Below are 14,307 nucleotides of genomic sequence, written 5' to 3' on the forward strand. Positions count from 1 at the left end.
GAGCCCCCCTCCTCTTATTCTCAACCCCCAAACCCCTATCCGGGACCTGTGAACATAGCATTTAAAGTTTTTTCTGTTGTTGTATTTTTCTGAAGCTGGAAATGGGGAGAGATAGTCAGACAGACTCCCGCATGCCCCCAACCGGGATCCACCTGGCACGCCCACCAGGGGCGTTGCTGTGCCGCCACCAGAGCCACTCTAGCTCCTGGGGCAGAGGCCAAGGAGCCATCCCCAGCGCCCGGGCCATCTTTGCTCCAATGGAGCCTTGGCTGCGGGAGGGGAAGAGAGAGACAGAGAGGAAGGGGGGGGGGTGTAGAAGCAAATGGGCGCTTCTCCTATGTGCCCTGGCCGGGAATCGAACCCAGGTCCCCCGCACGCCAGGCCGACGCTCTACCGCTGGGCCGGCATTTAAAGTTTTTAACAATCCCAACTAGTAGAAACAGGCCAAGGCTGGTCCCTCTGCCTTCCTTCCCCACAGCCCCAGAGCCGAGGACGCTTCGGCCGTGGAGGTGGAGCCCTTAGCCATGGCCTCCGGCGACACCCTGTACATCGCCACGGACAGCTTGGAGATGCTGGCCAAGATCGTGGAGCTGCAGTAGATCGAGGTGGAGACCATCCCGGTGGAAACCATCGAGACCACAGTGGTGGGCGAGGAAGAGGAGGAGGACGACGACGATGAGGACGCCGGCGGGGACCACAGCCGGGGGGGGGGGGCGGCCACGGGCACGCGGGTCACCATCACCACCACCACCACCACCGCCCATGATCGTGCTGCAGCCGCTCGTCACCGACGACCCGACCCAGGTGCACCACCACCAGGAGGTGATCCTGGTGCAGACGCGCCAGGAGGTGGTGGGCGGCGACGACTCGGACGGGCTGCGAGCCGAGGACGGCTTCGAGGACCAGATCCTCACCCCGGTGCCCGCGCCGGCAGGCGGCGGCGACAACTACATCGAGCAGACGCTGGTCACCGTGGCGGCGGGCGGCGAGAGCGGCAGCAGCAAGAAGAGCGGCAAGAAGGGCTACCTCGACGGCGGGGCTGGGGCGGCGGGCGGCGTGGACGCAGGCAACAAGAAGTGGGAGCAGAAGCAGGTGCAGATTAAGACCCTGGAGGGCGAGTTCTTGGTCACCATGTGGTCCTCAGATGAAAAAAAAGATATTGACCATGAGACGGTGGTTGAAGAACAGATAATTGGAGAGAACTCGCCTCCTGATTATTCCGAGTATATGACAGGAAAGAAGCTTCCCCCTGGAGGGATACCGGGCACTGACCTCTCAGATCCCAAACAGCTGGCAGAATTTGCTAGGAAGGAAACATTGGACTTGGCTGTTGGGTCAGCAGGCAAGTCAAAATTCCCACAGGCTGGTTACCCGGCCTCCACATTTCCAGCCAGTGTGGGAGTCTGCAGAGGGTGAGCCGTGCCACTGTGTGCATCTGAAAGCACAATGATTGTTTCTTCACAAAGTGGCAAGTTGGATCGGATTGACTGCTTTTCATTCAAGACACCGGACGCCACAGGAAACAGCCTTGGGGTGTCGCAGGGAGGGCCGGTCGCTGTGCTGTTTTCCATCGGCCTCTCTATCTGGGGGCACGCAGTGTCTGCGTGTACTGTGGAGGGGAAAAGGGCGTCAATACCAAACCTTTTTCTACAGCATCGGTAACTGTTCTTAGGCTCTATTATGTACAGGTCGTGATTGGTCAAGTCATTTTCATAGAACAATTCTGTTTCTGTTCACTTTCTGGTAACTTCTGTAGGCCCTGGTTTAAGGACTTAGCGTTGTGTCTCATGTGCATCTTTTTCTTAAATGTTCTATGCCATTTCTGGAATTGTCCTTGATTTTTCCTTAGCTCATAGGTCATTGATGCAGAAGTATTATTATTGCTTTTAAGGCATCCGCATCGAGATGGCTTTGCATCCAGAACAACATTTAACACTAACTCAGTTTGAAGCATCAAGTATGTGTAACATGGCTCTATAAAATATAATAAATGCATAATGTTGTTAAGCTTTAAAAAAAAAAAAAAGACACAGGCCAAGGCTGTTCGCCAGGCCCGCACGCAGCAGAAGGTAACGCTCCAAACCCAGGCTCTTGTGACAGCCCTGAGGCTGTCACAGCAACAGACACGAGGCACAGGAAGTGCCTGGCCCAAGTCTGGACTGTAAAGAGGAATCCCACCAGCAGCTTGCTTTAAGTGTGGCAAGCAGGAGCATCGGTCCCGGCAGGGCCCCTGCTCGCAGCTGCCTCTGAGCCCTGCCCTGACTGCAAGCAGTCCGGTCACTGGAAGAGCAATTGCCCCTTTGGGCAACAGGCTTTTCCTCAGCGCCTCTACCTGGAGGACAAGTCACCCGAATGGGAGGCCAATCCAGCCAGGTGGGTGCATTGCTCAAACTCCTAGGATACGGCCTGGACTCGGAAAACCCAGGGTATGCTGCAACGAGTGGGTAAGTCCATCTCATTTCTTGTGGACACGGGGGCTACCTTCTCTGTTTTGCCATCACATTCTGGACCTCTAATTCCCTTACGGGTCTCGGTTATGGGAATGGATGGGACCCCTTCCTTTCCCCTTTTTACACCACTCCTGACATGCAGTTTTGCCTCAAGCTTGCCTCCATGCAGGACCACTGGCAGTGGAAACCACTGAACTCCATCCATCTCCAGCTCACTGAAAGGCTGGACCCTACAAATCCCCCTATTACTCCTCTCTTTCTTTTTAAAATTCTTACAGGACCACATCCACGAAGTTTCTCCAGTCACTGCCAAACAGATGTTTCTCCTGACACCCCTTAAAACCACCACCGGCCAATCTCCCCTCCCCACAATGCCCCTAATCAGCAGGAAGTAGCCAGACGAATAAATGGCGCACCTATTCTAAAAGTCAGGTTTTTGTGGTTTTTTTTTTAGACTGAGAGTGATTCAGAGAGAGGGATAGACAGGGACAGACAGACAGGAACGGAGAGATGAGAAGCATCAATCACTAGTTTTTCATTGCGCATTGCGACACCTTAGTTGTTCATTGATTGATGCCTCATATGTGCCTCATATGTGCCTTGACTGCGGGCCTTCAGCAGACCGAGTAACCCCTTGCTGGAGCCAGCGACCTTGGGCTCAAGCTGGTAGGCTTTTGCTCAAACCAGATGAGCCTGCGCTCAAGCTGGTGACCTTGGGGTCTCAAACCTGAGTCCTCTGCATCCCAGTCCAATGCTCTATGCACTGCGCCACCACCTGGTCAGGCGGCGCACCTATTCTATTTAACACAAAAGGTCAGAATGTAAAGTCGGTGGATAATGGGGGATGGTCATGTGGAGAACCCAGACCCATGAACTTTGGCTAGGACTGCCCACAACCAAGTGCGCCAAAAAAAAACTTTCCAGGAGTCCTTTGGAAAAAGCGACCGTCTGCCAGCCAGTGAGATTTCACCACGTCATATTAGCTCGCCTACCCTAGGGACCCTTTAAATATCCCTCATACGGTTTAATCCTTGCGACTTCCTTGGCTTCCATCTTTCCTCGGGGCCAGGGAACCTCGTTGGGTGAGATGCACTCTGGACTCAATAAAGCCTTTTATTATTCTACACTTCATGGCTCCGGCCCCTTCCTTCTTTCTGGGGGGGGGGGAGGGGGATACCTTACAGAAATAGCAAAGAGCCCCCAACATTCATTTTGTGCAAACGACTCTGATACCCTGACCACAGTTGATTGGACCAGGCAGGCATACCTTATCCACGCTGGGCCAGGGCCCCCTTTTCAGGGGTTCGAGCCTCCGGTCAGGCTGCACTTGTCAATGGAAACAATGGGAGAGTGAGAGCGTGATCTGCCATATTATGCCTGGTAGCTTGACCCTCAGAGAAAGCCCTTCTTTAGCATGAGAAAAAATGGAACACAATCACAGCAAGGGCCAGAGACAAAGAAAGACCTGAGGGCTTTCCTGTCCTGCTGCTAGTCCTTGCTTGCTGAGTCTCAGTGCATCCCTGCCCAGAATTCTAATAACTGTTTCTCCCCTGTGTTTGCACCGGCTCCTGTAAGTGCCTGGTAAAGCTCCTGCTGCCTTTATCAAGAGAGTGAACCCCAGTTCTGCCCTTACCTCAGTACCCCAGCACACAGAGAGGGAGAATCCTGGTTTTCAACACCGAAGGTCTATCAAGGAAGACAAGAAAGAACAGAAGGAAGCATTTAATACTGGTTGAACACTTACAAGTAAAATGAAAATAATCTATGTGACTTACTTTGGATAGTTCCTGGCCCATAGTAAAAATACCTTCAACCAACCAACCAACCAACAAAAAACAAACATCCAGGGTGCCAAGCCAGGAGTGATGAGAGTGCTGAGTGTAACAAGGTTCAGCTTAAATATCACTTCCTCTTTTTTCCTTGTTTCCCTACCTACTTCTTCCATTTTACCCTCCTGGTCACAAGGTATTAATTACACTGGGTTCTGGGCTCCTATAATAATTAGCCCTGATCATAACATCTTGTAATACACTAGAGTGATAGTAATTATGTCTTATACAGTTTGCATTTCCCCAGAGCACAGAGTAGGTACATAAATGTTTGGAATTAATACGTGCAGGAATGATTAAGTAAAATGAAAATTTGGCCTGACCAGGCGGTGGCGCAGTGGATAGAACATCAGACTGGGATGCAGAAGGACCCAGGTTCAAGACCCCAAGGTCGCCAGCTTGAGTGCGGGCTCATCTGGTTTGAGCAAGGCTCACCAGCCTGGATCCAAGGTCGCTGGCTCCAGCAAGGGGTTGCTCAGTCTGCTGAAGGCCCGCGGTCAAGGCACATGTGAGAAAGCAATCAGTGAACAACTAAGGTGTCGCAACGCACAATGAAAAATTAATGATTGATCCTTCTCATCTCTCTCCGTTCCTGTCTGTGTGTCCCTATCTATCCCTCTCTCGGACTCACTCTCTGTCTCTGTGAAAAATAAATAAATAAAATTTAAAAAATATTTGGGTAGGCCAGTCCTCATATTAAGCATCTGGAAGGCTTATTGAAATGTACCAACAATCATAATACTGATTTCTCTTTTTAAACTTTTTTTTTTTTTTTGTATTTTTCTGAAGTTGGAAACAGGGAAGGCAGTTTGACAGACTCCCGCATGCGCCGACCGGGATCCACCCGGCACGCCCACCAGGGGGCGATGCTCCGCCCATCTGGGGCATCACTCTGCTGCAACCAGAGACATTCTAGCGCCTGAGGCAGAGGCCACAGAGCCATCCTCAGCACCCGGGCCAACTTTGCTCCAATGGAGCCTTGGCTGTGGGAGGGGAGGAGAGAGACAGAGAGGAAGGAGGGGGGTGGAGAAGCAGATGGGTGCTTCTCCTGTGTGCCCTGGCCAGGAATCGAACCCGGGACTCCTGCACGCCAGGCTGACGCTCTACCACTGAGCCATCCGGCCAGGGCTCGATTTCTCTTTTTAAATAAAAAGTTATTTTATCTTTATTTGAGATATAAATTGATATATAACATTATATTAGTTTCAGGTGTACAACATGATAGATTCGTGAATTCCAAACTGCCCTCTTGATGTTCCGCTTATCTGTCAGACCTCACCCTTACTGGACTATTGCCCCTGAGACAGAGGAATTCCAAGAAGCTGGCAAGCTGCCCCAGGAGGAGCATTCCGGACATACCAGAACTTTTGCCTCAGTATCCCCTCAGGCTCTTCCAAACACTATATATATAATTCACCCCTAGTCTGTAACAGGTGCTCTTCTCCCCTGGAGAAGTGCCCGGCAGGGTTCCTTTCTTCCTTTCAATAAAGCCTGATACTCTGGTCTTTTGGACTCCCATGGATAACACAACATAATGATTCAATGTCTGTATATGTTGGTGAAATGATTGCAATAAGTCTATTTAGTCTCCATCCAGTGATTTCTCTTGAAGTTGAGCACTTGCCAGTTTGACTATGAAGCTTGTGATTTTTAGTTAATTATAACTATCTTTTCTCTAAAAGATCAAGACAGCTAGAATAATTTACTTTGAATGAGTCTCTTCAGCACTTCTTTTTCTAAAATATTTTTTCATACTTTGTTCCCTACATAACACAGTCAACAGTTCAAATGCTATAGAAATGTTTACCTGACACCTATGTACTCTTATTGATCAATGTCATCCCATTAAATTTAATTTTCTTTTTTTTTTTTACTTTTTATTAATTTTTAGAGAGGAGAGAGAGTGAAAGAGAGAGAGAAGGGGGAGGGAGGAGCAGGAAGCATCAACTCCCATATGTGCCTTGACCAGGCAAGCTCAGGGTTTTGAACCGGCGACCTCAGCATTCTAGGTCAAGGCTTTATCCACTGCACCACCTCAGGTCAGGCAAATTTAATTTTCTAAATTAAAAAAAACAACAACTTTGTTCTAGTTGACAACTGGTTTTTTAACTGGGTCATTAACCTTCCAAATCTGAGATTATAAGCTTTCTTGATTTAGCAATATGATCAGTCAGAATGTTTTCAAATACTGGGGTGACTGTTGCTGTTATCCTTGTTTTCAAAGCTCTTTAAACATAAAATTCTCCCTCCACCCCCAAAACATCTCTTCATTAAGAAGAAGGTTGATTTGGATCTACACTGCAACCTAACTCATCCAGGAAGAGCAGAAAGTCACCAAAGACAAAATGGGGCTTCTTTGTTATTTTGGAAAGAGATTTAAATATCAAAGGAAATGAACTGAAAAGATTTATGTTTCCTCCTCCTCCTCCTTCTTTTATTTTCATTTTAGAGAAGAGTGAGAGAGAGAGAGAGAGAGAAGGGGGTTGGCGCAGGAAGCATCAGCTCCCATATGTGCCTTAACCAGACAAGCCCAGGGTTTTGAACCAGTGACTTCAACATTCCAGGTTGATGCTTTATCCACTGCACCACCACAGGTTGGGCAATTTGTGTTCTCTGTATATTCTACACAGCACTACAAACCAGACTGTAGAGAGGATTTCTGGAGGATTACGCAGTATAATAGTTAGAGTTATAGTGCCTAACCTCTAGTCTTACTTCCTGCCCAAGTTCTACCATAGATTTGCTGTATGACCTTGGAAAAGAAACTAAAGCTTTTTTGTATCTGAGTTTCTACATCTGTAAAACAGGATAAGAGTACCAACATCAGTGGGTTATTTTGAAGATTAAACAAGATAATACATGCAAAATGGCTGTCACAGTACCTGGCTCATAGTGTTCAATTAATGGGGAGTTCATGATGATGTTGGACACTTAGCCCTTCCTCTATTTTCTTTATGATATGGTATTAGACATTTAAACTCTGTATCTTATTAATCTTCCTTCTGTAAGATGGAGAAAATAGTAGTTTTATATTCAATTACTTATCATTAACAAGAATTATTTACAAATAGAGGTAATTTGGCCCTTGGAAGAACTGCGTTTAAATTATGGTTCTACTAGTTACTAGCCATGTGACACTGGACAACTTCTTTAATCCTCACATTTCTTATTTAGAAAATGGAAATAATATGTATCTACAGAGCTAAGGTTCAAATTAAATAGTACATATAAAAGTGAACTAGTGCCTGACCTGTGGTGGCGCAGTGGATAAAGTGTCAACCTGGAATGCTGAGGTTGCCAGTTCAAAACCCTGGGCTTGCCTAGACAAGGCACATATGGGAGTTGATGCTTCCTGCTCCTTCCCCCTTTCTCTCTCTCTCTCTCTCTCCTCTCTAAAATGAATAAATAAAATCTTAAAAAAAAAAAGTGAACTAGCCCCGACTGGATAGCTCAGTTGGTTACAGTGTCATCCTGGTACGCAAGGGTTGCTGGTTTGATCCCCGGTCAGGGTATATACAATGTTTCTATCTCTCTCTCTCCCCCTTCCTCTCTTCCTAAAATCAATCAGTAAAAATATTTTAAAAACTGAAGTGAATTGCTATTTACCTGTTTGCAATTATTATTTCCCATCCCATAAAAGTTTGTGTACATTGTCCTTCTTAGTTTATTTTAATAACAGTGTGCTCAGATTTAAGTTTTCACCCTTCTTGGGTTGTTTTGCCCCTTTAGAAGATTTTAGCAGTGATTTACCCTACTTTATAGGTTTTACCCAATTTTAGATTTATCTTAAAAACAATGTGCTTCCTCTATGATAGATAAGAACCTAGATGCAACATTGAACCATAGGCTGCAGTATCTAAAATATGGCCTTGGTGTGTTAAGGATCACAGTAAAAATAAGCTCTTGAAAAGCTGCAGTTTGCTAATGAGGAGCCCTGAGGACTCACTGCGCCTCCTCACCCGCAGGTATTGTAAAGTACCAAAAGCTACAGAATCGATATTAATATTTTAAGAGACTTAAAGAACATTTTATTAATTTGGGTTAAGGTGTGCAGAGGAATTTTGTGAACAATCTCTGTACTGTGTGATTGGCATAAAACCAGGATGGCCCTTGGCATTGTATTGTAAATGCAAAGGGAAGGAAAACATGGATTCCTTGACATTCTACCTCACCTGTGGGGAAAGGGGTGAATGGCTAGCCAGGTGCAGGAAGAAAAAAGCCAAAATAAAACTTTTCTTATAATAATGAGCCATTTGCGGGCATTTGTCCCCACAGAAACTACCTCTCCCATATGAATGCATATAGTTAATATGTGTGACTCTGGACAGAGAGGTGGCAAATAAACATTAGAAAATATAGGAATGTCTCCTAATATGTAAACAGACATCTTTCTATCATTGTGTTGACTTGTAAATTTTGTTTTCTCCAAAATGATGTATGGCTTGCAAATTGAACATGGTCCTATCATGTTAAAGGGCATATGACTATAACCAATAGTGGTAAAGGGCTCCTAATTACAATTTTTGCTTCTGTACTTCCCACTTACAAAACTATAAAAACTAAGTAGAACAAAGGGCCAGCGCGCTCTCCCTCAGATTTCTGTTAGAGTTGCCGCCGCTTGGCCAAGCTAGACAATAAAGCTCTGGTGTGTAATCGACGGATTTTGTTCGTGTTTTCAATGTTTCGAGTCCCTCCGGATTAGGCTTAACACTAAGAAAAAAGGTTTTTTCATGTTTGGTAAGTCAATGCACTATCCTTCCTCATGTAGGTGTAATTTTTAAGAATTGATGAGTCTTGCCTGACCAGGCAGTGGTGCAGTGGAAAGAGTGTCGGACTGGAGCACGGAGGACCCAGGTTTGAAACCCTAAGGTCACTGGCTTGAGTGTGGGCTCACCAGCTTGAGCACAGGGTCGCTGGCTTGAGCATGGGATCATAGACATGACCCCATGGTCACTGGCTTGAGCCTAAAGGTCACTGGCTTGAGCAAGGGGTCACTTGCTCTGCTGTAGCCCCCACTACCCCAGTCAAGGCACATATGAGAAAGCAATCAATGAACAACTAAGGTGCTGCAACAAAGAATCGATGCTTCTCACCTCTCTCCCTTCCTGTCTGTCCCTATCTGTCCCTTTCTCTGTCTCTGTCACAAAAAAAAAAAAAAAAAGGAATTGATAAGTTTTAAAAAACAACAACAAATGAATTAGATTTGATGAATCACATTAGGAAAGAATTTCCAGCAGGGCCACTTTGAATAATTTCTTTCTTTCTTTATTTTTTTAATTTTATTTATTCATTTAGAAAGGAGAGAAGGAGAGAGAGACAGAGAGAGAGAAGAAAGAGAGAGAGACAGAGAGAGAGAAGGGGGGAGGAGCAGGAAGCATCAACTCCTTATGTGCCTTGACCAGGCAAGCCCAGGGTTTCGAACAGGCAACCTCAGCATTTCCAGGTTGACGCTTTATCCACTGCACCACCACAGGTCAGGCTGAATAATTTCTTTTGTGCTTATTAACATTAGATTTCATCTGCCTGACCAGGCGGTGGCACGGTGGATGGAGCGTCGGACTGGGATGTGGAGGACCCAGGTTCGAGACCCCGAGGTCGCCAGCTTGAACGCGGGCTCATCTGGTTTGAGCAAGGCTCACCAGCTTGAGCCCAAGGTCGCTGGCTCGAGCAAGGGGTCACTCGGTCTGCTGTAGCCCCCCAGTCAAGGCACATATGAGTAAGCAATCAATGAACAACTAAGGAGCCACAACAAAGAATTGATGTTTCTCATCTCTTTCCCTTCCTGTCTGTCTGTCCCTCTCTCTGACTCTCTGTCTCTGCCGCAAAAAACAAAACAAAACAAAAAACCCAAAACAAAACAAAACAAATAAACAACAAACATTAGATTTCATTTAAATATTTCATTTAGTTCAACCCTTAGGAAATCCCACATTCAGAGACTGAGAGCAAACTGAGGCTTGGAAAGGTTAAGTGACTTCCTGTATGAGTCAGGATTCTTTTGGGTGTAAGTTATAGAAATTTAACTCCAAAGTAGCTTAAACTAAAAGGGAACTTACTGGCTCATATGCCTAAAACTAGCTTCAGACATAACTGAATCCAGCAGCTCCAATCGTGTTGTTAAAATTTGGCTTTTTGCCAAAGTTTCTTCCACAGCATTGGCTTCCTCAAGGATGAAGAAGAGAGAGGGAGGTGATCAGAAGTAGCTTACGTCTTTTCTATGGTTTATGATCTAAAAGGAAGAGAGGCATCTCGCTCCCAGCAGTCCAGAGTGTGTCTTGGGGAAGATCCCATTGATCCCCCTGGGTCTTATTCTCATCTTTCTAGGTCAGTGTTTTTCAACCAGTGTGCTGTGAGACATGGTCAGGTGTGCCGTGGGGAAATTAAACACGGGTCCCCAAATTACGACCCGCGTGTCGGATACAGCCCGCGGAGGCTATTTATCCGGCCTGCCGCCAGCCGCCTCCATCCGATCATAAACATTCCCCTCACAATCCCTCCAGCTATCAGCGACAGGAAGAGTGGAGGCACAGGGAACGCTTACTGACCAATCACCTTCTAGGATTCATCCCGACCACTAGCGATGAACCAATAGTAGGCCACCTCTCATCCACATCCAGGAAGGTCCCCGCTCAGGCTGCTGTGCACTTGTCATTGTGTGGCCGTGGCAAGTAGTTGAAGCTGTTACTCCTCCCCATGGTCCTGATTTCTAATCCTGGTCAGGACTGGAGGTAAATATTGCCACCATTAGATGAAGCCTCAGCTTCAGCTGGTTATGTCTATCCTGATGGTGTATATAGATATTTGACCTTTTTCTTTTTAAAAGAGGCACCCGCAGAGGGTGATATACAATGCATCACAATGTGTCACAATGTTATCTAACTTTAAAGCTAAAGTTTGCTGATCTTCCTTTGGACAGTTTTTGGTTATCTGTTGCTAAGGAGTTCCCCATTCTGGCCAACAAAGCTATTTTGACATTGCTCCCATTTTCAACCACATATCTATGTGAGCTCAAGCTTAACTGCAGTAAAAACTAAAAACAGAGAGAGACTGAGAACTGTTTAGGAAGAGCTTCGTATGTGTCTTTCTACCATTCCTGCCAGGATATCCCTTTTGTGTTCATTGAAACAGGCCCAGGTTTCACACTAAGTGAGTATAAATACATTTAGAAACTATATTATTAACTATATGTATAATATGTACTGTGTTAGAGTGTCATTTTGTGTCATTTTGGTAGATGGTGTGCCCCAGGATTTTGTAAATGTAAAAAATGTGCCGCAGCTCAAAAAAGGTTGAAAATCACTGTTCTAGGTGACAGAAAAGAGAAGAAGCATGGTTTCTAGTCCCGCCTGGATCACATGAAGTGAGGGGTGTGGTCCTCAGAGAAAAAGTGGGGATGGGTGCAAAGCAGATATCCACCACACCAAGACCAGGCTATTACTAAAGGTGGGGCTAGGACCAGAAACCAGGGCCTCAGTCTGACCTCAATTCTGGAAATTACAGTGAGGAAGAGAAATAGGTAAACTTAGAGCAAAAACAGTTTGAGCCTCTTTTAAAGGAATATAAAGTAGAAATTAAGATAAAGTTCTGAAATGATGTTAAATTAAATGACTATTTTCTTAACTTTCTGAAGTATGTGTCTAGTGTAAAATGCAAGTCTCTGTTATTGCTAATGAGTGATCCCACACAATTCTACAATTTAGTGTGGAAGGGGACTAAAAGGCATGCCTCCTTGCTTCTTGTTTTCTTCCTGACATAGTGGGGTGTGCCAGAATTAAAAAGGGGGTAGAAACTTCTTAAAGAAAAGCTTCTAGCTGGATAAAACTATTAGAATATGAAAAAATTGGGTGATTAGGGTAATAACTAACATTTATTGAGCCGTTCACATGTGCCAGGCACTGTAGTAAAGCATAACCTCATTTATACTGAATTCAATCCTATGAGTTAGGAAGTGCTAGTTTGCTTATCCATAGGCCAGAAAAATAAAGTGTGAAGGGTGTGTAATTTTGCCTCGGCTCCTGATTGGCAGAGTGGGATTCCATATTGGATATATCCAGTGGTGGGATTCAGCTGGTTCGTACTGGTTTGGCAGAACCGATACTGAATTTTCAGTTGAGTTCAGCAAACCAGTTGCTAAAATGGCACTTATAATCAGGGTTCTCTTTAAGGTGGGCACCTGGGCAGCTGCCCAATGTGGAAATCACAAATTTACACTCCTTATTCTTTTTTTTTAACATTTATCTGCGCAACAGTGTATTCTAAGTGCCCATAGCAGGGGTTGGGAAACTTTTTGGCTGAGAGAGCCATGAACACCACATATTTTAAAATGTAATTCCGTGAGAGCCATACAACAACCTGTGTACACTACGCATTATCCAATAAAAATTTGGAGTTGTCCTGGAGGACAGCTGTGATTGGCTGTAGCCATCCGCAACCATGTACATGAGCGGTAAGAAATGAGTGGATTATAGTACATGAGAATGTTTTATATTTTTAACGTTATTATTATTTTTATTAAAGATTTGTCTGCGAGTCAGCTGCAGCCATCAAAAGAGCCACATCTGGCTTGCGAGCCATAGGTTCCTGACCCCTGGCCCATAGTAATGTTCATTCTGTCCATAGGTGAAAAAAATTGCAAGTGAGGACGCCAATCAAGAAGCAATGTGGAAATATCTTAAATAACAGTTTTATTGGTTTTTGTCAGGTATTTTTAAAAAGTATTTATTTTAATAAAAGCTACACATCACATAGTTTATTTTATTTTTTTCTTTTTTTTCTTTTTTTTCATTTTTCTGAAGCTGGAAACAGGGAGAGACAGTCAGACAGACTCCCGCATGCGCCCGACCGGGATCCACCCGGCACGCCCACCAGGGGCAATGCTCTGCCCACCAGGGGGCGATGCTCTGCCCATCCTGGGCGTCGCCATGTTGCGACCAGAGCCACTCTAGCGCCTGGGGTAGAGGCCACAGAGCCATCCCCAGCGCCCGGGCCATCTTTGCTCCAATGGAGCCTTGGCTGCGGGAGGGGAAGAGAGAGACAGAGAGGAAAGTGCGGCGGAGGGGTGGAGAAGCAAATGGGCGCTTCTCCTGTGTGCCCTGGCCGGGAATCGAACCCGGGTCCTCCGCACGCTAGGCCGACGCTCTACCGCTGAGCCAACCGGCCAGGGCACATCACATAGTTTAAAGAGTCAAAGAGTTCTTTCTGTAAGCAGTTCTGTACTCCTATATTGACTTCCTTAAAGTAACTACTGTCTCCTCATTTATGGCAGATTATCTTGCCATTTTACTCTGTCTCTAAATAATATTCTAGTTCAGCACCTTTTAATTTTTCTGTTTTACGAATTAGCTCTTGATTCCCACCAGAAGATAAGAATTTTGTTCTCTTGCCTCCCTTGTCCCTGCGGCACACACAAATCCCTCTCTTTGTCCCCATCTTCCTCAGGTGCCCTCTTCCTCAGGTATCTGCAGTGTAATTTTGGTCAGGAAAACATTCGCCCTTGCATTAGTATGACTGTGAATACTATTTAGGGCCATCTAGCGTACATATAATGTACATGAAGGATTCTTTTATGGTCTTTATTTCCTCTAGAACTAATCATTGTTTTCTTATTTCTTTTGTGTGTGTGTGTGTGTGTTTTTGTGTGTGTTTTCTTATTTCTATATTCAGACATATTTCTCATGACCATTATTTCAATTTGTCCTGCTTTTTCTATATTTCTATTTGGAAACTCTCCTTTTTTTTGGTCTTCCTCACCACAGCCACTACCACAATGATATTATCTCCTTTCATTTCTGGGTAATTGTGCATATGTTTTTTCTTTTTCTTTGGCTTAGCTATTTAAAAAATCTATTTGTATTTTTCTTCTCTCTGGGAGATTTTCTTAATCTCATCTAATATTCAAGTTTGTTCCATTCTGCTGTTTACACCTTACATTGGGTTCTTTTTTTTTTTTTTTTTTTTTGTATTTTTCTGAAGTTGGAAACGGGGAGGCAGACAGACTCCCGCATGCGCCCAACCGGGATCCACCCAGC

General features: G+C 45.3%; 1 pseudogene; it reads left to right on the forward strand.

The window, feature by feature from the left end:
* The first annotated feature begins 524 nt into the window (after nucleotides 1-524).
* LOC136334977 (transcriptional repressor protein YY1 pseudogene) lies at nucleotides 525-1,576 on the forward strand (annotated as a pseudogene).
* Nucleotides 1,577-14,307: the final 12,731 nt, after the last annotated feature.

Source organism: Saccopteryx bilineata, chromosome 4, assembly GCF_036850765.1.
Source record: "Saccopteryx bilineata isolate mSacBil1 chromosome 4, mSacBil1_pri_phased_curated, whole genome shotgun sequence".
NCBI classification, from domain to species: domain Eukaryota; kingdom Metazoa; phylum Chordata; class Mammalia; order Chiroptera; family Emballonuridae; genus Saccopteryx; species Saccopteryx bilineata.